Below are 22,326 nucleotides of genomic sequence, written 5' to 3'. Positions count from 1 at the left end.
AAAACAAGAGCTGTGCTCACACAGAAACATGAACCTCTTTGCAAACCGCAGAAAGTAAAAGGGAGCTCTCCTGTTTCATTATTGATCTAATTGCTCTTTTCTTGATATGAGAAACGATATGAAATGCTCTTGAATATTCCAGTACGCACAGAAACAGACCATTACTTTTGGAAACTTTTAAAGGCATAGCACATAGTGCATAATGAGCATAAGCTCATTTATTTCTGAGAGTCACAACTGCCTACCTAATGTCACCTAATTGTTCTACTGGAACTAAATATCTTATGGCTTGGATGAGATCTTTCCACTTGGGAGTGATATTAAGTGGAGGGAGCCCAGCCCATATTTTCATGTAATTGAATCAGTTTTGGAAGATCTGTTGGTACAATCCTTTTAAGTAAGTCCTGTTTTAAGAAAAGGTCCTCTTTTTGGAGTACCTCAGTGTTGGAGTGCTTTAAAGATCCTTTCTAACTAAATTACTCTGCAGATCTTTGTGGTTGTTGCCTTTATCTATAATCTCTTTCCTCTGGTTTACAATCCAATTTAAACCAAGTTTCCCGAGTAACCTGAAAGTTTGGGCCTGCGGGACTTGTGCAAAATGTGTGTGGTTAAAACCTCGCCGTGTTTGCGTGTGAGAACAAACATGCATGGGAATGAGGTTCCTGGATTGATCCAGCAAAATCTGGACGTGTTTCAAAGCTGTGAGAGTCTGACGAGCCGAGCTTTTCTGGGGGGGAGCTGTGAAGGTGAGCGTCAGTCTGTGCTCACCTCCGTGTTTTACAACACTCCTCCATTTATGATCTCCACCAGCTCTGCTGCTCCGCCTGCTCCTGCCAGCAGTCTCACCTCCTACTCTTCTGCCAGGCTGAGCACATTCTGGAGTCTGCTGGCTGCAGGCAGTGCCAGCTCCCTGACAGAGCCCTTCTCAAGGCTGTGGCAGAGCTGACACAAGGGGATCTTCGCTTCTCCTGGGGCTTTGGAAGTGGCTTTCTCCAGTGGCACTGGACACCTTTTCTTTCCCTTGTTTCAGTAACTTCTCTCTCACTCAGTTTCTACAACTTTCAAAGCACCTGTATCACCAAATTGGGGACTCTCGTAGAATGGTTTGGGTTTGAAGGACCCTTAAAGATCATCTTCTGACCCTTCCCTGGGCAGGGACACTTTCCACTAGACCAGAATGTTCAAAGACCCCTCCAACCTGGACCCTCTACTAGAACTGCACAGTAGTTTTGGGTTGTTTTTTTTTGGTAGTGGGTAGTTCATCTGAAATACACAATGGTGACAAAGAAGCATGGTGCAACCTTTAATAGAAGACTTCTGAAGCAATTTAGTTCATTTTGAGAACTACTTTTCACTTCCTAAAATCTCCAGCAGTTCAAAATGGTCTTGAGATTTGCAGAAAAGATCACTTCCAGCAGTAGCTAATAAAAGGTGGAGAGGAAGAGTGACTTCTCTTAATAGCTTGTTCTTAAGATGTTTCAGTGACTCATTTGATGAATCAGTGATGAATTTTTTTTTACCTGAATCTCCTGGCAATTCCCTTCACCTGTATGGCATGTTAAGCCCATTGTAATTTTCCTTTCTTGTTTATTGATTTGTTGATTTTTTCCCCTCCCCAACAAAACTGAAATTAATTAGGTCTGCTTAAATCAAGATGAGGACTAGTCTCCCAACTGGCAAGAATATGATTGCATGGTTAGAGAGATGTCACTGCTACAGAGAAAAATGGTTTGGCAGTAGTTTTTCAAATTGGCATTCAAATCCATGTTCCTTTTGAGGGCATCTTCCCTTGAATTGTTATGCAGTCCCAAGGTACTGGAGACAAACTCAAACAAGCCTATCTATAAGTCAGCCTCTCAGAAATCTCAGGAACTATCTGGCTTTGCATTTCTGCTCCTGAGCCAGTAGAAGAGGAAGCTGGCTCTTGGTTTAGGCAGATCAGGCCAAAACCAGATTTATTTGCATTTGTGCATCAAGTTTTGTTTTGTTTTCTTTCTGGAATAGCAGCTGTATATATAATGTAACATGGGAAAAGATTAAGTAAACCCCTTTCAGAAAAGCTTTAACAGACATTTGGCTAAAAAGTAAGAAAAAGATGATTTTTTCATTGTTTTCTCAGAGCTCAGCAAACCATTCTTTTGAGTCAAGGTGAATTGTTGATGTGTTTGCAGGACTAAATAGCTTTTTTCTAAGATGCAGATAAATAGTCTGCAAGCTTCCAGATGCTGCCAGGAGGAGAAGTAAACATTTAGCTTTGGAAATGTGTAGATCACTTGCTCAGGTCCCCTGCCCTTGAATGATTTTTATTTTTGTGTGTTGACGTTTCAGTAGCAGGAGAAAGGCCTTGGATTGGAGCAGTTCTTTGTTGGGCAGCGCTGTGACAGTGACATGACTCTGTGACATGAGCTGGCCATGGCTGCCAGTGAGGTGAACCACAGTCCCGGCAGGTGGATGGCAAGGGCAAAGGAGAGAGGTTGGAAATGGTGTTTCTGTCAATGTTTGAGTACAACTGGAGCAGGACTGATGTTCATTAGCAGTGGGCAATGGTAAAGGTGTGCTTGCTTCCAGCCTGTTCCTGAGAATGTTGAATATTTCTGCGCCTGCTGGAGGGGAGCTGTGAAGAGGAGAAGCATTTTACCCTGAACTCCATCTGGAGAGAGTGGCTGAACCAGGGGGAGGAAGTCCTGACCCTTCAGCTTTATGGGATGATAGGAAATTAATTTGTAATCCCCAGGCAGGTTCAGAAATTTTAATCCTCTACCTACCCTCTGTTTTCTTGCTTTTGAGTGAGAAGCTGGAGAATACCAGCATACATGAGCTGGATTTCCATCTTTATACATCCAGTCACTTAAATTTTAAGCGCATGTTCAGGTGCTTGCCCCACATGGTGGCACTTTGAAATGTAAAAATCAAAATTAAGCCAAACTTCCACTTTCCAGAAGAATGGTGCAGTTCCTTCTGAAGGATCATGATGTCCTGAACTCTCTCACAGTTCCTGCTTGATGATGTTCTTCACTCCAGCATGAGCTAAAGCAGGTGCTGAGTAGCCATCCAGAGATTGCTGTGTTTCAGTGGCAGATGAAATTATTTCTGGCTCTTTGAGTTTGTAAAGCACTTTGGGATCTTCTGTTGTTGTTTGTCTGAGGCAGTATTTTCACCATGTTTTATTTCAATTGCTCCTGTTATATGTATTGGATTTCATTATATCTTCAGATAAGGCTCATATGAAATGGGCTTCTGTTTTGTTTTCTCACCAGAGGAGTGATTCATATTCAAATTGAAATGTTGTATTGCTCTAAGCCAACCTTCTCCCCATGCGCTAATGGGAGGAGAGGGAGAAACAGGCGTGGACCAAGCAGGATTATTTTTCTCCTACTGCATTTAGAAACTTTCCAAATGGCTTTTCAGGAAGACATGTCGACTTGTTTGGCATAGGAGAATCCTGGTCTTGTATGTATTAAGAATATCAGATGAGCTTAAATCTCCTCAGTTCTCTTTAGGCTGCAGACTCACATGCTACTAGCATTGTTCTCCAAAAAACCAAGAAGATAATTAATGGTACCTTTTAAGATGAGGATTTTTTTTTTTTTGTGGTCCTATATTTTCTCTTTATTCATAACACTAGTTTTAGGAAAGTTACTGGCATTAGTTTTGGGGCAGTGACTCCACAGGCACCTTCTGCACCATGGACAAAGCCATCAGCTCATGGTCTCTGCTCCTGCCTGATGCTTTCTCCAAGGGAGCTGGTTGCTGTCCATGGGAAAGGAAAACTGCACAGTGTAGCAGATATTTCTGGTGTGGTTAGAACTGGATTGCCCGGTGCAAACTTCCTCAAGGAGCTTTACCACAGGCACTCAAAAAATGGAGAGAAGAGATGCTGAGAGCTGGGGTCTGGTGTGTATTGAGGGTTATGTTGCTCTGTCACCTGCAGCTCAAAGTGAATGTCATTGTAGATCTTGTGGAGCCTGGTGCTGGTCCAATAGGCACCCAGACTGAGAAAATAGTGTTTTTAATGGAAATCAATAAAATATATGTGAATATTCTCACCTTAGTTAAAGTGACCTAACTGAGCCTACTCAAGAGGATCTTTACCATGTTTTAAACTTAAAGCACAGCTCAGTATATTTATTTTCTTGGTCCTTCCAAGCTGGGCTTGGGCAGGTGAAATGATCCTTCCCCAGTCTCCCTTTTCATTTTCAGAGTTTGTGAAACTATTTGAACGTTCCTAAGGTGCTCTCATGTTTTGAGATAAATGAGGAGATACTGACACTTTTAAAGTAGCACCTGAGTAGCTGCTGAGCCTTGGAGAATCTGCTGCCTTGAATGGAATAGTGGTGACCACGTCCTCTGTGCTGCTGTGACAATTCAGTTACACCAACAGGCTGAGGGCATTGCAAGGATCAAAAATGTTCTGCGCTTTTGTTGGCATAAAACAGGAATTTCTGAGAAAGTTTTTCCGAGGAGGAAAAAAAGATTGTGATAGATCTTCATAGCTGATGGTAGGTTCACTCACCACAGGAGAGCAGGTGAGACAAATGTGAGACCTTGGTTACACGTCACCTAAATACTTTCTGACTTAAGAGCGTTTGAGCTGGAATCACTTGCAATTAGCATGGGCTTGGCAGAAACTGGCACTGCTGCTGTTTGTGCAGAAACTGCTTGCACAGTCCAGTTGTGCCAGTGGGAAAACTGCTGTTAGCAGTTAGTACAGGGGTAGTCTTGAGGTGGTGTCTGAGCTGTGGCTGCTCTTAGAGCAGCTGATGTCCTTGATGGCACAGCAACAACTCTACAATCAACAGCACAGCTGTCTGTCACCTGTACCCAGTCTGTCACCCAAACATTCTGTTCTTTAACCTATTTGTCATCACAGCCACACATTTTTTAGGCAGCTAGTGGTGTCTGGGAGCTTTTAACTGCATTGCTTGTGAGAAGCTAGCTATGCACATGGTCCAGGGAGATGTGACCATGGCTCTGCTCTTCACAGTCTGCTTGGATGAGGCAGTTTCCTCAGCTGGCTGTGGTCAGGCTGAGGCAGAGTGTAACCTGTTATAGGCTCAAATGACCCAGCTGGGAACACTTGCTCAATTGACACGATAAATTATATCTAAGTCTGCTAAATTAAGTAAGTAATGAAGACCACAGGGCATCTGCTGATCCCCATAACCTGTGTTGCTGGAGGTTGGGCAGAGTGTCTCCTGCCTGCCTGATGGAGCCCAGGAGCTTGCGAGTGGGTGGCGTGGGAACTGGGGACAACTGAGGATTCGTACAGGGATGCAGAGTTGCTCCTCGGGGCAGAACAAGAAATGTACGATTCTTGGCCCTAGAATGAAGAAGGCAAGTTGCTGTGGACTTGTTGCAACCCGTGCAGCCTGTGAATGTTTTCTTCTTGTTGACTTCTGCTGTCACTTAAGTTATTTTATTGCCAAAGGGCAGGGAATGCACTAGCAAAGTGGGAGAGAGGGCTGCGTGTTGTAGAAATCAGTGCGCCAAATGTGCAATTCTTTACTTTCTGCTTTTGCAGTGTTTATTTACCTATAGGATTTGGTGGGGTGGGACAGAAGGGATGGTGGTGTAGGATGTACATCTGTCTCATCCAGGAGAAAGCTTGTGTTCAGATGAGAAAGCATTATGCATACAATGCCTGAAATCAGCCCTTAAAATAGCACACTCCACATCTTAGTAATGTATTGAATATATCTGGATAAGAAACAGTCTGATTGAAGTATTGAGCTTATTGTAGTGTGTCTGCTGTGACTCATCAGGAAATTGAAAGTCTTGGGACAAAACTCACCCCCCTTCAGTCTTTTTGGAAGAGACGGGAATTAGTCTTAGATGGGAGGTAATTAATTGTTCTGTGATTGCCGTAAATAGGTACTGAACAACAAGCTCATACTGAAATATTTATATCCTAAGCCCTGTCTTGTGAGCCCAGCTATCCAGAGTCTCCATCAGACAGAGACAGTGAAAAAGAAAGTTCTTTGGAATGAGCAGCACTTCCACCTACATGCGTTTAAGCGAGACTGGTTGGAGGTGAGCTGGTAGGCTGCATGCTGTAATAAGCCACTTACTAGGATAATGGCTGTAGGCTACAAATGCTGTTTCTACTTAGTCTGTCTATTCAGTGCAAACATTAAAAAAGAAAAAGCTCTCTCCCTCAGTAAAGTCTATAATACTCTTAATCCCCAAGGTACTCCATGAATATTAACTTAGCCAGTGTTGTAACACCCCATGGAGGCAGATGATGCATGCACAGCCTTTTTCATCCACTGGAGAAACTGAGGCAGTGGGAAGGACTTCATGCTTCTGGGTTTGGACTGGGGCAAAATCCTGGGCAACAGCCTGGCTTGATGGTGAGCAGCTGCTGGCTGGCCCTTGGTGGGAGTATGGGAATTACAATTTTCAGGGTCTAATCCCATAAATTTAGGGTTTCATTTGGACAGATTTGCTGCCTGCTGTTGCAGGCAGTGCTGCTCTGCTTGAGGAGTCACAGAGGGTGCATTGGCTGGCAGAAGTGTGGGGATGAGAGCCGTGAGGGGATAAGTATGTGCAGGAATATCTCTGTAATTTACTGAGCAGCTATAGCCATTATGTATCTGTCTGACTGCAGGATATTGCTGGGAATCCAGATGTTGAGAAAAGAAGCAAGAGAATCAAAATGATCAAATACCTGTTTAAAAAAAACAGCGCCCAAGGAAAAGGAGCTTGATGGCTTTGTGTTTGTCTGCACTGAAGTCATGGCAACAGAGAACTCATTTAGCAGAATTAACTGTTTCTCTATCTTAACCAAAAAAAAAAAAAAATCAAATGAAAATGATGCAAGGGAACATCCTTTTATCTAAACCAAATGAGTCCGTTTGTGCCAAAGCAAAGGAATCATCCTTGGGAGTTTGCTCCAGAGAGCACATATTTTATTGGTAGAGAATGTAACAGTTGTCCCAAAGCCTTAACTGTAAAAGCATGGAGCCTTAGGCGAGCACTTTCAGTAACAGGAAAACCAAACTTAGGTTCCTGCACCTGCATGGTATTGAAATAGAAGCATGGTTTTTGGTTGTTTGGAATGTCAGCTCAGTTGAGACCTGGATGCAGCTTTCAGAACTGTAATCTCGTTAAAGATCCTTATGGGTAATTATTAGTTTTGAAATTATCTAGGCACAAAATGCTGATGCTGCATTGGTTTGGGTGCGCCCAAATGCTTGTAAAAAACCAGTTGCCTCTAGGTCCATTTGACTTTCATTAGACCATAGGTTTCTTTGTGCCCAAGACTCGTTTTAATCTCCTAATTTAAGTACTGTTTGAAATAATTCTCACACCAGCCCCAGAGATGACTATTCTGTGCTACTTCTGTTCTGACATTCACGGCCCATCTCCATGCACAGACCACTCTGTGAAGCAGCACAAGAGGTGAAACACACAGTGACTATTGGTAGGCACAAAAGTTCATTTTACATCACCGAGAATCTCATATTTGGAATTCAGAAATTGTTCATCTTGGTAATGAGCAGGGGCAAGCTCCAGGGAAAATATCACGAACTCAGATGTGTTGCTTGAGGCGCCTGGAAAGTGGTGTTTCTCTTAAGCAGTGTTTTCCAACCAGATTTTACTTTGTGGCTCTCTCAGAGATGGTTTTAGGCAACACCTTATGGTTTCCCTGAAAGTGTCTGACAGCAGAGATGTAGAGTTCTTGTCTGTGTGAAGGAGTGCAACAGTTTGGGGGAGATTTTAAGGATGATTCAACTTCGAGATGGCTTCTGTCAAAAATGTTGGGTAAGCTTCAGACTAATTGGAAACCTCCCCTTTCACTGAAATCACAGAATCACAGAAGATTTTGATTTGGAAGGGACCCACAATGCTCATTGAGTCCAAATATTAAGTCAGTGCTCACCAGGTGAATGTAAATTGTTTTCCATTGGTTCTTAGACCTGGATGACAGTGATGCCATTTTTCCTTCAACTTTTACTTTGGTTTAATGAAAGAAAAGTGAATAATGAGTGCAGGGCAGGAGCTCTGATCAGTGAAGGAAAGCCACAATCATTGTATATCCAGGTAGATAACTCTCATGTTATTTTGGAGGTGATCCATGTCAAAAGCCAATGTTTAAGGGTTCTTTTTAGAAAGTGTCCCTTTCAGGAGGGACCTCATGTGAACAGTGGAGCTCTTCACACTGCTGAATCACACTGTGCAGATGGGCTGCACAGGCTGGCTGGGGGTCACTGACGCTTATTCAGCCTCAGACTGGTGTATTTGCAGTAGAGGCCTGTTTCTTTCCACTTGTTTTCTCATCCCCAAGCCTGGACATAGCCCTTGGTTTAGCTGTTAACAGCGTGGGAGCAGAAGATCCAGGCTGAAGCAGCCTCCTGGCACAGCCATTCCTGTGGGTGTGGGTATTGCCAGCAGGAGAGACGAGAGCAAGGGGATGAGGGTGGGAGTGCAAAGCCCTGGTGGTTGCACATCAGAGGCTTTTAAGGAGTAATAACTTGCATATCAAGCTTTCTTCACTGAGAGATGAGATCCCCAACCAGAACGTTCACAAGTGAGGCAGCCCCAGCCCTATGGGTTGTCCCAACACGCTTGGGGCAGATAAGCACAGCGGAAAAGCCCAAGGAACTGCTGCCAAACGACTGGGAAGATGCAGCCCACGGTGTCTGTTGTGTCTGAGATCTCTGTAAAGTCTCTCACATCTTTCCTCAAGTTTAGTTTTCCAGTGGAGGCTGTTGCAGTAATGAGAATGTCTCCCATCTGCTCCTCACATGGCTTGGCACATTTAGCCAGAATATATATATTTTTATTATGGGGTTAGCCAGTGGTAACCATGACAATTAGACTTATCACGCAGCAGTTTTTTTTTCCCTCCTTGAGTCAGTTTGAAATGCTGACAATTAAATGGATACAGTACACTTTAGAGATCCATCAGTCTCTTTGTTGTCTTGACAACCAGAGTATATTTAGAAATGTAACAAGTACATGGAGTTCAATTGCACTTTTGCTAAAACATAGTTTTGTAGCTTGAGAATTTAATCTGTTGTTTGTAGATCCAGGTGCTTATTTGAGCTATGCCTGACTTTCTCTTTGGTCTCTCTGGGAAGCTCCAACATCGGCTGGTGGAAAGAAGGTCCTTGTCAAGCAGGGAGCAAACGTGCCCACTGTGTGTGGCAGGGGCTTGGGTGAGGGGCTGGCAGCCACTTCCTGCTTGGGCACTGGATGTGCTGGGTGCCCCTGTGTACTTGTGGCTATTCATTTGCAGTGCAAGAGGAACGTGTGTGGTTGTCATCCCAGGTGTTTGTCCCTGCAGATCCAGCTCAGCAGACAGGGCTGGGGAGCCATGAGCAGTGTGTCCAAACACCCTCTCCCAGATGAGCTGCTGCCAGGGTTCAGTGGCACTTTGGTGCAGGAGGCCAGTGCCACGCTGCATGACACTGGCAGGCTGTGATGGCTCTCCTGCCCCTGAGCTACCCAAGCTTTGGTTGCAAATGGAAACAACTCGGCCATGGAAGCAATACCAGGGACTGTTTCTCCATATAATTTCTCCTGTTTTGTCTTTGATTTGATGGGGGTGTGTTTCTTTGATTTTAACAAAACACTACTACTAATTTTTTTTTATTCCTTCCAATTTGACTGGCAAAATTGAGCTCATTCTCTCCCCGCTGAGCTGGAATAGCAGTGTGTGGGCTAGCTGTCTGGAGCTATGGATTTTTAAGGCTGCATCCAGGGCTAGAAAAGAAGGAGGGAATTACGATGGAGTGCACTCTGTGGAGCTCTAAATAAGCCTGTCTCTCAGCACCCCTGTGCACACACTGATGGTGGGTGTGTGTGGAGTGTCTGTGTTACTCCCTGCCCTTTCCCTTTTGAGCCAGGAGAGAGCTGTGGTCAGTGCAGGTACTTGTGTGGGTGTGACAACCATACCTGTAAGTGTGGTGATGTGCCAGCCCAGAAGAGCAGCTGGGATGTGTGGCCCCCATCTGCTGCCACGCTGCAGCCCAAAGGCTGTGAGATGGGGGCTGGCAACACAGTACCCTTCTTACACTCTTAGCACAGGACCTGACATGCTGGCTTCAGATCTGTGTCTGGACACGTGTGGATCAGAGTACTTCCCTGGCTTGAGTGATAAATGAATAAAATGAAAGTCAGATTGGGAAATAGCTCAAATGTTCCCGCTGCCCCTGTACCTGGCTGACCCAGAGTTGTCCTGGTCAAGGCTGTCCTTTCAGAAGGCTCGCAGGTTGAGGAGCGCTAAAAGGGACTTTGTGTGAGGTGTTGATGGCCTTTCATAATTGGCACCTGAATCCCATGGCAGGGCTTGGGATGTTTGTGTATTTTCTGTAAAACGTGAAGCAAGACTTCTCCATTTCTCCCTGTTTTAGGCTTGGATGTTAATTGATTCCTGGCAATATAATTCGGTCAGGAAAAGTGAAAAACCCAAACAAAACCGAATTCTCCTTTGTCAGCAAAGCTGTGGCAAAGCAGCCTTCTGAACAGGAGGTTGGTTGCAGCAGATGGAGTGGCCTTTTGCTGGAGGGAAGCAGTTCATTTGGTGAGATGGTTTAAAGAAGACAATGGTGTGTCCATGGTATGGCTGTAGTGGTGTTCATCCCTGGGCAGAGATCTGTAAAACTGGTCAGGAGTGCTGCTCTGCTCCTGGGGAGCACAGCCAGCACAGGTTTGCCACTGGGATGGTTTATTACAAGGAGGTGAGGAAGGCTTCAGGGAGTGGAGTCCGCCCTGAGGTCAGTTGTTAGGACAGTGACAGCCAGCAAAATGTATCTGTATTTCTTCGGCTGCACAATGTCTTGTCTGTGCATTACACCCAAAATATTAATAAGGCTCAAAAGGAGGACAGCATTATATGGTTTTGCTTCCTTCTTCCGTATGTTTCTTTTTCACTCATTGCCTATCAAATAATATCGTTGCTTTCTCAGTGTGTATGCATGCCTCAGTTTAGTTTTTGCATTTTCTTTCTTCTTTCCATTTTACCAATTTCCTAATGAAAATCCCAAGCCATAGTTATATTTCCACTCCAGCTCTGTTTGTGTACTGTTAACATGCCTTGTTCCAGTGTTTAATAGCTGCTGGGGTTTATTCTTAAAATATAACCACCAAACCCCAATGATCCTAATGATTATTCAAGAGTGCTTTAAACAAGTTATCCCAATCCATCTGACAAAGATAATGGTCTTCTATTAGAAGATACTTAGCTGGAGGTTGAATGAGCTGTAATGTTTATGGGTTTGCAGATCTGTAACCAGACAAACTCAGAATAACTCCTTGGATTTCAGTGGAGCTATGTTTATTTATTACAACAGAGGCTTAGGCAGTGCTTTAGATGCAAATTGCAACCTCTGTGAAGTTAAGTGGGCTTTTGATTTAATTTCTGGAAGCAGTAATGTCAGCAGAGAAGCGAAGAGCTGGGACCCACATAGCCTGAAGTCTGTAACTTTGGATTGCTCCCTTTCCCTTTACTGTCAAGATCAGATTCCTTTGGTTGGGGCTACTAATCAAAATGCAGGTTCTCTTAAGCATCTCCTAAAGGCAGACAAGAGAGAGTGGAAGTGCAGCCCATGCAGATTCTGTATCTCTCTCCACACTTTGCAGAAAATGCCAGTGCTTGAGTTGTTCTCTCTGACTTGTGGTCGGGCTGTTGACCTGGAGCTTGTGCTCTCAGCTCCAAAGAGGCAAAGGCACTATGCTGAGTTATCTGGCTCTGAGGTAGCGAGAGCTAGGATCTCCTTTCCCCCAACTTATCCATGTCCATGCAGCAGTCAGGAGACATGGACCACTGCTCATCACCCCCACTGTGTGTGGCATAAGTGATTCACCATGCATTCATTTCTGGTCACATAAGGGGCATCTGTTTAAAGCAGGCTTGAGCCATAGGTTAGTGTTAGCTATTTGAAGTCTGAAGTCTGAAAGTAACATCAAACAGGGAGCAGAAATGTATCATGCACAGAAAAATCTCTGGGATTTGCTTCTCCCTTTAAAAAATAATAGTAATGAATTCCAAACTGTTTGCATATGCTGTCTCCTCTGTGGTCAGGACACCTGTCTGCCTCTTTGCTGATACTTGATACAGGCTTACAGTGCTTGCAAAAATGTTAACGTGAATTTTTTGTCATGGCAAATATGAAAAGAATATCCAGCGTCTGTGTGGGCAGGTTCTCAGCAAATTTTTCTCTGCTTTTTGCGCTTTGGATCTGAAGCAACTGCTGAAATTCTGCTGCCCTTCCTTCACCGCAGACCAGGAGGGCAGAGCTGCTGCCCTGCCAAACCTGGTTCTCCTGAGCAAGGCAGCTGGTGGTGGGGCTAATGAGTTACAGCCTGGCTTCATTAAAAAAACAATATATGCAACTGGCTAAAAGTGTCTCTCTTTCTCTTTAATGATTTTTGATCCTTGGCTGATCTCAGGAAAATAGAGGTGAGGATGCAGTTAGGAGCAGCTGGGGGTCACCTGGTGACACCAGGAGCATGGTGGGCTGGGAGAACTGGGGAATGCTGAAGTGGACCTTTCACTAATCATCACTAGTACTTTTAAAACGTGCTCATTTCTTCACCAGGACTGAGATTAAAGAAAATAGAAAACATCAGAGTAAGCTCAGATATCAGTAAGCTGGGAGTATTAAAGACTGCTGGTTGAAAAAAGCTTGTGGTAACTTAAAGAAACCCTGTGTTTTCTCTTTAATTGGGTGTCTTTGGAGACACCCAGAAAGGAAACCAGGGCTGGAAGTGGAGATGGGGTTTGGGCTGTCCCACCCTGACTCTTTTTCCACAATGGCTGTGTGTTTAATGCATCCCATCTCTGCTTTGGTGCTCCTTGATGCTCGCATGGCAAAGCCAATGCTGTGGGAGTGACTCACGCTTGGCCTTGAGCGGTTGCTGAGGCTTGGGAAGAAGAGGCCCTTTAAGCATGAGAGGCAGAAGGGCGTCTGGTCAGGCTTTGAAAGAGACTTTGTTACCTGCAGCCCTTACGTCAGTGCCTTTCACCAGCTCTGCAGTGATTTAAAACAAGTAGCTTCTCTTCCAAATAAACCTCAGCTACTCCAACACTTGCTCAGATGTAATCTGTGCTGCCAAAGTGTGAAAAACCTCTGTATGGGTCAAAACAGGGACAGATACATGAGATTTGTCAGAGGGGAGGAAAAAAGGCTGTGGTCTGCTCTGTACAGGAGGTACAGGAGGGCAGCTGGCCTTACATGCCCTTTTGGGGCTGTTTTCTTGGCGAGGTGTTACAGGCAGCTTGATTTAATTTCTGCTTTTACGATGAGCAAAACATTGATTCTGACCTTTCTGTTTGCACCCACAGAGGTCCCTTGGAAGAGCCTGTCTGTTCGTCTGACTGGGTGTGTGACAGGGCTGCCTTGCTTCCAGGTGAGGAATGCATCAACTCTCAGGGCTTTTGCCAGCTGCTGAGTTTAGGGACAGTGGGAAGACCTTGGTACCATGTTTGGTCCTTCAGCAACTGATGGGCATTTCTCCAAAGCTTGGGCTGGTGGGATGCCAGCTTGCCCAGGAGGCTTGAGGTGGTTTTACTGTTTCTGGGTCTAAGTTTGGAAGCAGCAAACGTGCAGGCCCTCCTGCAGATTGGGAGTGTTGCATGGGGGCAATTGTTTGGTCCTGGGGGTCATGTTGCTTGACCTCTTTTTTGAACAAAGCTTTCCTGCTTGTTGACCTGAACTCGTTCCCCATCCATGATGTGACTCTGCAGGCTGTAGATGTTCCCAGCTGGTGATGGGGTCATGGAGAGCTGGCTGTGTGTTAGCTGAATCTATCAGTGTTTCAGTGGACAAATAGAAATTAATGCGAGTAGCAAATGAATTCCTTCTTTAGAATTGCCAATTCTGTCAAATTCACTGGAGATATTTAGCTTTGACTTAGGGATCACCGTGATGAACCACCCCAAAGTACTGCAGGAGTCCCTGGCTGGATTATGTGTAGGACACAATCTGTCCTTTGTGCCCATCCCATGGTATAATGGTTTGATTGCTGGAGGGGTAAGATTGCAGAACAGGACCAGTGTCAGGGCAGTGGGTATGTCCTCATGTTTCTCTCAGTTGTGCCACCCCAGGGGACAGAAAGATGCTGGAGATGCTGAAAAGTCCTGGCAAGAGGGGGAAGAAAGCAGCTTGTGCAGCCCTGCTGAGAAGTGCAGAATGAGTGACCAACTACCCTGGTGGTTTTGACCAATGGAGCTCCTTTGTTTGCCATGATGTTACCTGACTTAAGGACCATGAGATGTCTGTGTGGCAGGCCAAAATCAGGAACAGTGAATCTTCACTCTGTTGTGTCACTGAATTTAATCGCACTTTCATTCTTCTGTTTTGATACAATATACATTCCTACTTTCTGCCTTTACCCTCCTCTTGAGTATAATTTTTTGAGTTTTTTTTGTTTGTTTGTTTGGGGCTTTTTGTTGGGTTTTTTTGTGGATAAATTATGTCTAGCTGGAGATGAGATTTCAGTATCCTGTTTACTGCAAACTGTTGGGGCCATTAATAAATGTTGACAGACAAAGACAGACCAGGGATTAATAAGTAGAGGACAGGAGATTAATAGCAAGAGCGTAGAATCTGGTTCAAGGCCTGATCTTCCCAGTTGCTGGGCTATGGAAGATTAATGGTAGCTCTTCTGCCAGTCTCACTCTTTCTGTGGTAGCTTTCCTGACTAATAAACCATCCCAGTGGGTTGCTGTGAATATGAAATCTAGGAAGATGCCCATTGTTATATTAACTAAATATGTCCTCATGTTAACTGAATGAGACAGTATTAGTTTTGCTTTCTAGTCAGCACTTGAGCAACAACATCAAGGCATCTGTGAGTGATGAAGTCAGATTTTCAGGTGCTTACAACTCCTCTCAAGACAAAAACATACCATAAAACGTATCTTCCAAAGCAAGCTGTGTCTGACAAATTGGTTTTTTACTCTGTGTCCTGTGCAAGAGATTGATTTCTCTTCTCTTGTCTGGGTTTTCAGCTTCATTTCTGTGAAAAATTGGGCTCTTGACCTGCCTCTCATTAGGTTTAGTGTGAGATTAGATCATTGCAAGACAACACCAGCTTTGCAAGGAGAATGCCTGGTTAAATTTGTGGGTGAACTGTAGAGCTGGAGAACTGTACAACTGTGATGGGACTGCATCACAGAAAGTTTTATTTTAATAGAAGGGTGTGTACTGTTCTGGGTATCCTATACAGAAAGTCAGCCTCAGACTCTTTCTTTTTAGGCTGGAACTGTTGCTTTAAGCACTCCTGTAGTCTTTTAACCTCTGGCCTCAGGTATTTTCCAGTCTCTGGCTCCAACAGATGATCCCCAGCCCTAGGTGCATAAGGTTATAGTGATACATAGGTATGTGTATGGCTGTGTTGGGAAGGAAGCAGCTGTGTCCCTGTAACAATGAGCGTGATGCAGCTGGGACTAACATCAGAACTTCATGCAGCAGTAGCTGACTTTATTTTCCAGGGAAGAAAGCCTATGCACTGCCTTGGTGGCCCTGTAACAAAGCTTTTCCCCTCTTGTCTGCTCTTGCATGCAGTGCCCTTGGCTTTTCAGAAGTTAATTGATTTGTCTATATTATGAGTCTCTCTTTAATTTTATTTGTGTAAAGAAGAACACACGCTAATCTTTCTCCAGAGAAATGTTTTGCGCTGCTCCTCTTTGAACGTTGGCCCTGGATCTGCTGTTTCTTAATGAGTCTTTAACTAAACAGCTACGGTTCCCACATGCTCCAGCCTTGACACACACATACTTGTACACCCACATGCCTGCTCCCAGCTGAACCGAGCCTGCCCGCTCCCCTGCCCGCCCGCTGCTTTTTGGGATTTGCGTTGGCAAGGCAGCACCTCCCTGGGAAGCCCTGCGTGTGAGAGAGGGCTTTATACTGCACAGAGAGATAGACTTGGCCTGACATGAGCTGTCCTGTGAATTGGAAGGGCTGTAACCTCTTTACCACCCTGTCCTCCCAGCCCCTGGCTTGGTTAAAGCGTGCCTCCAGGAGCGTGGATTCCTGTGGGCTGCGCAGCCTGCGGCGAGGACTCGAGTGAGCACCGAGCACCCGATGCTGAATTACTGGCTGGAATGCCACCGGCTGCCAGATCCTTGATAGCTTGTTTTTAATGAAGATTCCTCCTGTAATTCCTAGAATATCTTGCAGTGCGAAAAAAAAGGAGCGGTGTGTGTATTTTGCTGTGGGCTGAATTTTTTCCTGCTCTTCACAGTTCCCTCCGTGAACAGAGAGGAGGAGGAGAAGGAGGGGGGAAGCAGCTGACTGCTTTTTTGTTGTTGTTTTTGTTTTTCTACTTGACTTCTGTGAAATATGTGGCGATCAATCGCTCGCGACTAACAAAATGTTTTTGTTTCTCTTTGCAAAAGCATATGGGAGCTGCAGGAAAAGCATATGGGCGTTTTTAGGAAAACATATTGGTGAATGGACAAATTATAGTGGTGCCAATATGTTTTGGATGTCTGGCTAGACCACTACTACTACCAAACTTGCTGGCATGCAGACACATCCACAAGATTTCCAGCATGTGAGGGCTGTGTAGCTGCTCCTGGGGAAAGGCAGGCTGTGCTGGATCAAGCCTCTGCTGAAACAGTGCTGTGATCCATCTTCGGGGTGCGTGACAACCTCATCATGTCCTGGGGTAGGCTGCGGTCTCATGTTTATGGCAGTGTATCCATTCTGTCAGGAGACTGAGCCCAGAGCTCCACTTGCAGCTGGCTGCAAGCAATGATAATGGTAACCATTTTCCTTTCCAAAGCACTGGACTGCAGTCCTCTTAACACCTGAGCTTCTTGCAAACATCTAGGCAGCTTCTGGTTTTCCTCAGCAAGATCTTTGTGTTAGCTTGGGCTGTTATTTTTAATTTCTCCACCGAGTGGTTTGCTTTTCAGGAAATGCAGAATATTGGAGGTATTTTTTCTGGTCCCAGTCCTGTTTGCCCTGATACTGGTGATCCAGGGAGGGGGATCCATAAGCAGGAAGCTGTAAGAGGAGCAAGTTGTCTTGGCTGGTGGGCTCTGGTGGCTCACAGCATCCCTGCAGTGGGAGCTACTCTGCTGTGGACCCCTGTCCATGATGTCCTTGGTAGCCCTTCCTACCCACCCCAGTGGTGAGGCAGTGCTGCCTCTGTCTGGGATGGGCATGGCCATGCTGGGCTGCAGAAATGGAAAAACACATAGCTGAAGACTGAGGGGATAAGCAAGTTGAACATTTGGGCAGTCATTTGGATGTTGCGTTGTTCATCTCGGTTATGAACCAGCACTCGGATATTCTGAGTGGTAATTCGGCACCTTTTAGTGCTCTCCCTCTTATGCCAGCTTCAGGATGATTTGCTAGTGAGTAATTTTACATTATTTAATGTAGTCACTTTCCTTATTGCTCTTTTGTTCTGTGAAACAATTCCCTATTTTATTATGCAAACAGTACATTAAGATTCCTGTGGGCCTAAGTTCCCAACAGTGCTTGAGATGACGGCAGAGAAGTAGGTTATTTCAGAAATCATGATTCTCTCCTCAAGAAGCTTTCTTGGAGTTCTGCTTTAACTGCTTTTGATATTATACGTGCTTAAAAAAAAAAAAAAAGCTAAAAAAAAATCAGTACTTCCTAAATGTTATAGAGCTCAAAAATACACTGTATGCCTTGTCACAATATTTAATACAGAGTGCTATTTACAGTAATGAATCAAAATGTCAGTTTTTAAAATATGAACTGTCAGAGTGTTCCTACTTTGCAGAAAACTTTGATATGACAGTTTGTTAATCATATGACTATTACATCAAATGTGTCTAAGAGTACTTTTGCTCGACAAAGTCTTTTTTTATTCCTTTCCCCTCCCTTTTCCCTGTTAATTCTGGCAGGGTTGTTTGACTGAATGCACTCTGGTTAGAGGTCAGAAGAATCCAGAGCTGGATGCTTTTGTTTCTGGACAGAAGGGATGTGTCAGTGCCTGTGTTCTTGCTGGTCATGGTCAGCTAATCTTTGGTACAAGCCTGGTTTGGATCATGTCTCCCCTGTGAGCATGGTGAAGTGGTGCTGATGCCTCTGGGGTAGCTGCATTTGGGGCAGCTGGGCTAAAATTGTCTCTTGAGTAATAAGAAACTGGCTTGTACTGTAGCATTTCTAATCCCTCCAGCTTTAGCATGAGAGCACGAGTGAAATAAATATCTCAATGCTACCTGTGCATCCTCGATGAGCTGAAGGGCTGGGGGATGCCAAGGTCCCCTCCCCAGTGCCTTTGGTTACTCTGGACCCAGGTCAAGGACTGGGTTTGGGCTCTGATTTCCCTTCCATTAATTTAGACTAGAATGCTTCACTTTTTTTTTTATTCTTTTCTTTGCTTATCTGCAAAATGGGAGTAATTAATTGATATTAGTTAACTCACAAGTCTCCTTAAAGCCGATTAGTCAAACAACTGCACTTCTAGTGAAGACAAGGGAGAGCTTATGTAGATAATTGTGCTTTAGAAAACAGCCTCTGGAAGGAGCAGAGGGTTCAGCATGCTAATGTGAGCACTGGAGGCCAGAGAGGAGTCCCAGGTGTAGCAGAGTCGTGTACCTCTGCCCAGAATGTCTTTGTGCCACATTGCCTAAGGCTTCAGATGTATTCTTATTGCTTGTTAAAGCTCTCAGTTACCATTGCGTAGGTCTTACAAGTGCAATATCTCTGAGTTGGAGTTGGCCCAGCACAGATCTGGGAATAGGAGGAGTCTAAAAAGGCAAAAGCTGTGTGTCAGCAGTCCAGAAAAGAGGAGTGTGGGCAGTGTAAGACTGTAAATCTTAGAATCAAAAAATCATAGAAAGGTTTGGGTTGGAAGGGAACTTTGAAGACCCTTTAGTCTGAACTCCCCTGTGATTGGCAGGGACGCCTTCCATGAGATCAGGTTGTTCCAAGACCTGTCCAACACGGTTTTGAGCACTTCCAGGAATGGTGCATCCATAGCTTCTCTGGGCAATTCACTCTGGTGTCTTAACATAAAAAATTATTTCTAAGGCTAAATCAGATGGTCCTGATTGTGGGTGTTTCTGGGGGCCTGATTAACTTGGAATTTCAGCTGGGCATGTCTATTAAACAACCACCTCAACACTTGCAGTAATGTTAGTGAAGAAGTGGTAAGGAGTTGTTTTCGGGGTGTGCTCAGATATTTAAGTGCATTTTTGAGCAGCACATCAGCGAGCTCTGGTGTGTGGAAGGCCCAGGTAAAGGCACTGCACACATCTGAAGTTTGATATACTGAGGCCCACTGGGTGTCCCTGCTGGAAGGAGATTTGGGAAGCTGAGGGCAGTGCTGTAGCATTTGTCACATTAATATCCTGCTGATAGAGGAGGAAAAAACAGGAGAAGAAAGCAGGGGAAGGAGGTGCTGGTGAGTGAGGTGATGACAGCAGGAGAGGCTTTGCTGGTGGTGCTGCCTGGTGTGGACCCACCAGGAAGCCTGAGAGAAGCTGTGGGGTGAACCAGTCCCAAAAGGGCTCTTGCACAAACACAGGGGTGCAGAGGGGCTGCCAGCAGCAAGGGCCACTGGCAATGCAAGTGTGAAGGCATCCCTTTTCAAACCATGTCTTTGTCACCTCCCATCGGGCCAGTGCTGCTGTGTTTCCTCATCTCACAAAAGAACATTGATTATTACTCAATTTTCATTTTAGACAAACCACATTTTTAGTGCAATGATTTTTCTTTTATTATCGTTAGTGCAGTGGATGGAAAAGGAGCTCCAACAGATGTATGATTAGCAGGGCATGAAATTAAAAATGTTTGTGTACAAGGAAAAGGTTGTTTACTAGCAAATTCCTCATTTGAAAATGAAGTGATACTAAGATTGACTGTGCAATTCTGCAGCAGGCCCCCAGTCCTTTTCTGTCACTCCCTCAGCAGCATCAGCTGAAAAGTAACAATATTTTAATGTTACTTTTATTAAAAAATGATAACACAATTGGAAAGTCAGTACCTGCCTTTGGAGGCAGATTATTTGAAGAGGTTGTTCTCATGCTCTGGCACTGATGGAGTCAATTCAAGAAAATATTTTGACTGATGTTTAAGCCCCACTGATTAGGCTGAATTGAATATTTTATATCAAAATTCATTTGGGTGGAAAATAAGGTTCTGATTGAATAATTCTGAGTGTGGGCATGTACCTGGGTGAATAGTACTTGTTGCCAAAATGTTGAAAAATTCATATCTGAAGTTGCTGCTGCTGCAGCATATGCAGAAGGGTGGAGATTGGTATGTGGTATTCAGTTCTTTCCCTGCTTTGTGGGTCACTTGTAGTGGTTTTGCACAGGAATGGTTTCAGGCTCTGGTGGAAAGCCATCAGCTCTTGGATTTTTGTCTTAGAAGTGTGGGGTTTTATCCCCGTTGGAAATATCTATCCTTTTTTTTTTTTTCCCCATGATAATGAAATTTTTAGTTTGAGAAACGGTATCAAATTTTATTTTTACTTAGAAGCTTTGCCTGTGATGCTCAATTCTCAAGTGCAGCTGATCTTCCTTGATTTTTAAGAATTATCACAGAGTCATAGAATATGTTGAGTTGGAAGGGTGGGTCCAAGTCCCGGCTCTGCACAGGATTCCCCAAGAATTACACCATGTGCCTGAGAGTGACTTCTAGAAGAACAAGGTTAAGAAGAGTGCATCAGGAACACTTCATTTGTGTCATTCTGTTGGGATAAAGCCTGGTCCTACCTAGGATTGAACATTTCCTAGCTACTTCAAATTTCTCACCTATCTCAGTCTTTGTCCTCTGAAACCTTTGTGGCCATGTTCAAGGCTGACACTGGTTGAAGCCTGTTGGGCTGCTGATTTGTGAGGTTTCACCTGGGAGAGTGTTTGCAGGACCCAGACCTACAGCATCATCGTGGTGGATTCTGCCCTCTGAGCCTGGATGGCACTGAGCAGAAAATAGGAAGAGGGCTAAGAGATTGTTCCTGCACTCTGGGAACAATTGAGACAGAAAATTGCTTCCAGGATTTCTTCACTTTTCCACAGAGAATAATCAGCCTGTGTAATTCTCTGCCACAGGAAATACTGCCTGAATCTGTTACTCAAAGACAGCAAGCGAAGTACAGATAGCAGCCTGAATACCAAAGGTGCTGCAGAGCAGGGACTGTCCCTTACTCAGGGCTTTTTTGGTGTAGTGTCATTTTTTTTTCTGCATATGTCATGGGATATCACAATGGTGCAACCAATAAGACTGATAATTGAATACTGGCTTAGAAAGCCAGGGTGCTCTGGGTACACATTTAGTCTGAACAAGAAGACAGATTTGTATGCTGAGCTTGTAAACGGAGTTTTGCTTAGCCTGGCACTTGGATTCTGCACCTGAGATTGTGGGGGAGCTTAGAGGAATTCCAGTGAGGTAATGGATGTCTGGTAATTTCAGTCCTGCTCTTGGCTTGTTTTAATCTTTCCTTCACAGATGTCAGCAAATCACTGCTTCTTCACTGTTATTTGTTAATCTGGAGGATGGGGCAGCACTTGGGCTAGTTGCTGGAGTTTGTGTTATGTTTCTAATAAGGCCTTTCAACATGTGTTTTATTCCAACTTCTAGAGGAAATTATTTAATTTTTTTGAGTAAGAGTAGTTGTGGCCAAATTGCTGCATTATACCTGCTGGGCTCCAAAATTTGATTCCTAAATTTCCATTAGTGGGTCATACTGGGCCAAAGGATCTTGAACTGCTAGAATAGAAAGGAATAAAACAGAATGGAGTTGGTGTTTGGTTATGGGCTCTGGATGTCATTGTTCCTGACTGTTCATCTGGCTAATGTTTGCTTTTGTGTAGTATTTGTCTGTGTCTGTGCTTCTGTGCACATGGGGAAAAGGAGGACAAATATCACTGGGGTGGATTAGCATTAAAAAATAGTTAACTGATCAAAGCCATAAAGCTTGTCCAAGTGAATTCTTCAGAGAAATAGTTTTGAATTTCCCAAGCAGCCGCAGGCCATGAAAGCGAAGCACTATCATTCAGAGATGCAAAAAATCCCCTTCTGTTGAAGTGTTGGACCTATTTGTTCCCTTTTAGGAGGGGATTCAAATGTTTTCTTAATTTTCTTCTGAACAGCTCACTACTATCCATCATGAGCCTTTGCCAGCTCTCCTCCCCCTCAGTTTTAACCCTCCACTGAGATCTCTGTATCTATACTTAAATTTTAGATGCCTTTTGGCTCTGTGCACTTTTTTCTTACAGACCACACTTTGTCTCCGAGCTCAAAATGTTGTAAAGGAGGGGCTAAATGTTGTCCTCAGTGCCTTGGTGGAGGTGACAGGGAAGGTGGGATGCAGATGGAGAGTGATGCCTGGAAAGGTTTTCCTCACTTCCTGAAGGGATGGCAGGGAGCCCTGTTCCTGATG

General features: G+C 44.4%; 1 protein-coding gene across 19 annotated transcripts in view; it reads left to right on the top strand.

The window, feature by feature from the left end:
- The window catches only part of LPP (LIM domain containing preferred translocation partner in lipoma), a 327,364-nt gene that overhangs the window by 79,482 nt on the left and 225,556 nt on the right, over positions 1 to 22,326 (top strand). For 14 of the 19 annotated variants that reach the window (XR_015274477.1, XR_015274479.1, XR_015274481.1 and 11 more), the window contains one exon: positions 13,292 to 13,356. The exons of 4 other annotated variants lie outside the window; for them this stretch is intronic. The gene's annotated coding sequence lies outside the window, so the exon portion shown is untranslated. Of the gene's footprint in view, positions 1 to 5,120; positions 5,335 to 13,291; positions 13,357 to 22,326 lie in introns of those variants that run through there. One more of the 19 variants, XM_086843859.1, reaches the window with a different exon arrangement.

The sequence above is a fragment of the Cyanistes caeruleus genome, chromosome 10 (assembly GCF_971803275.1).
Source record: "Cyanistes caeruleus chromosome 10, bCyaCae1.hap1.1, whole genome shotgun sequence".
Lineage (NCBI taxonomy): Eukaryota > Metazoa > Chordata > Aves > Passeriformes > Paridae > Cyanistes > Cyanistes caeruleus.
Note: the sequence above shows the minus strand (reverse complement) of the source record. Positions and strands in the feature narration are given on the sequence as shown.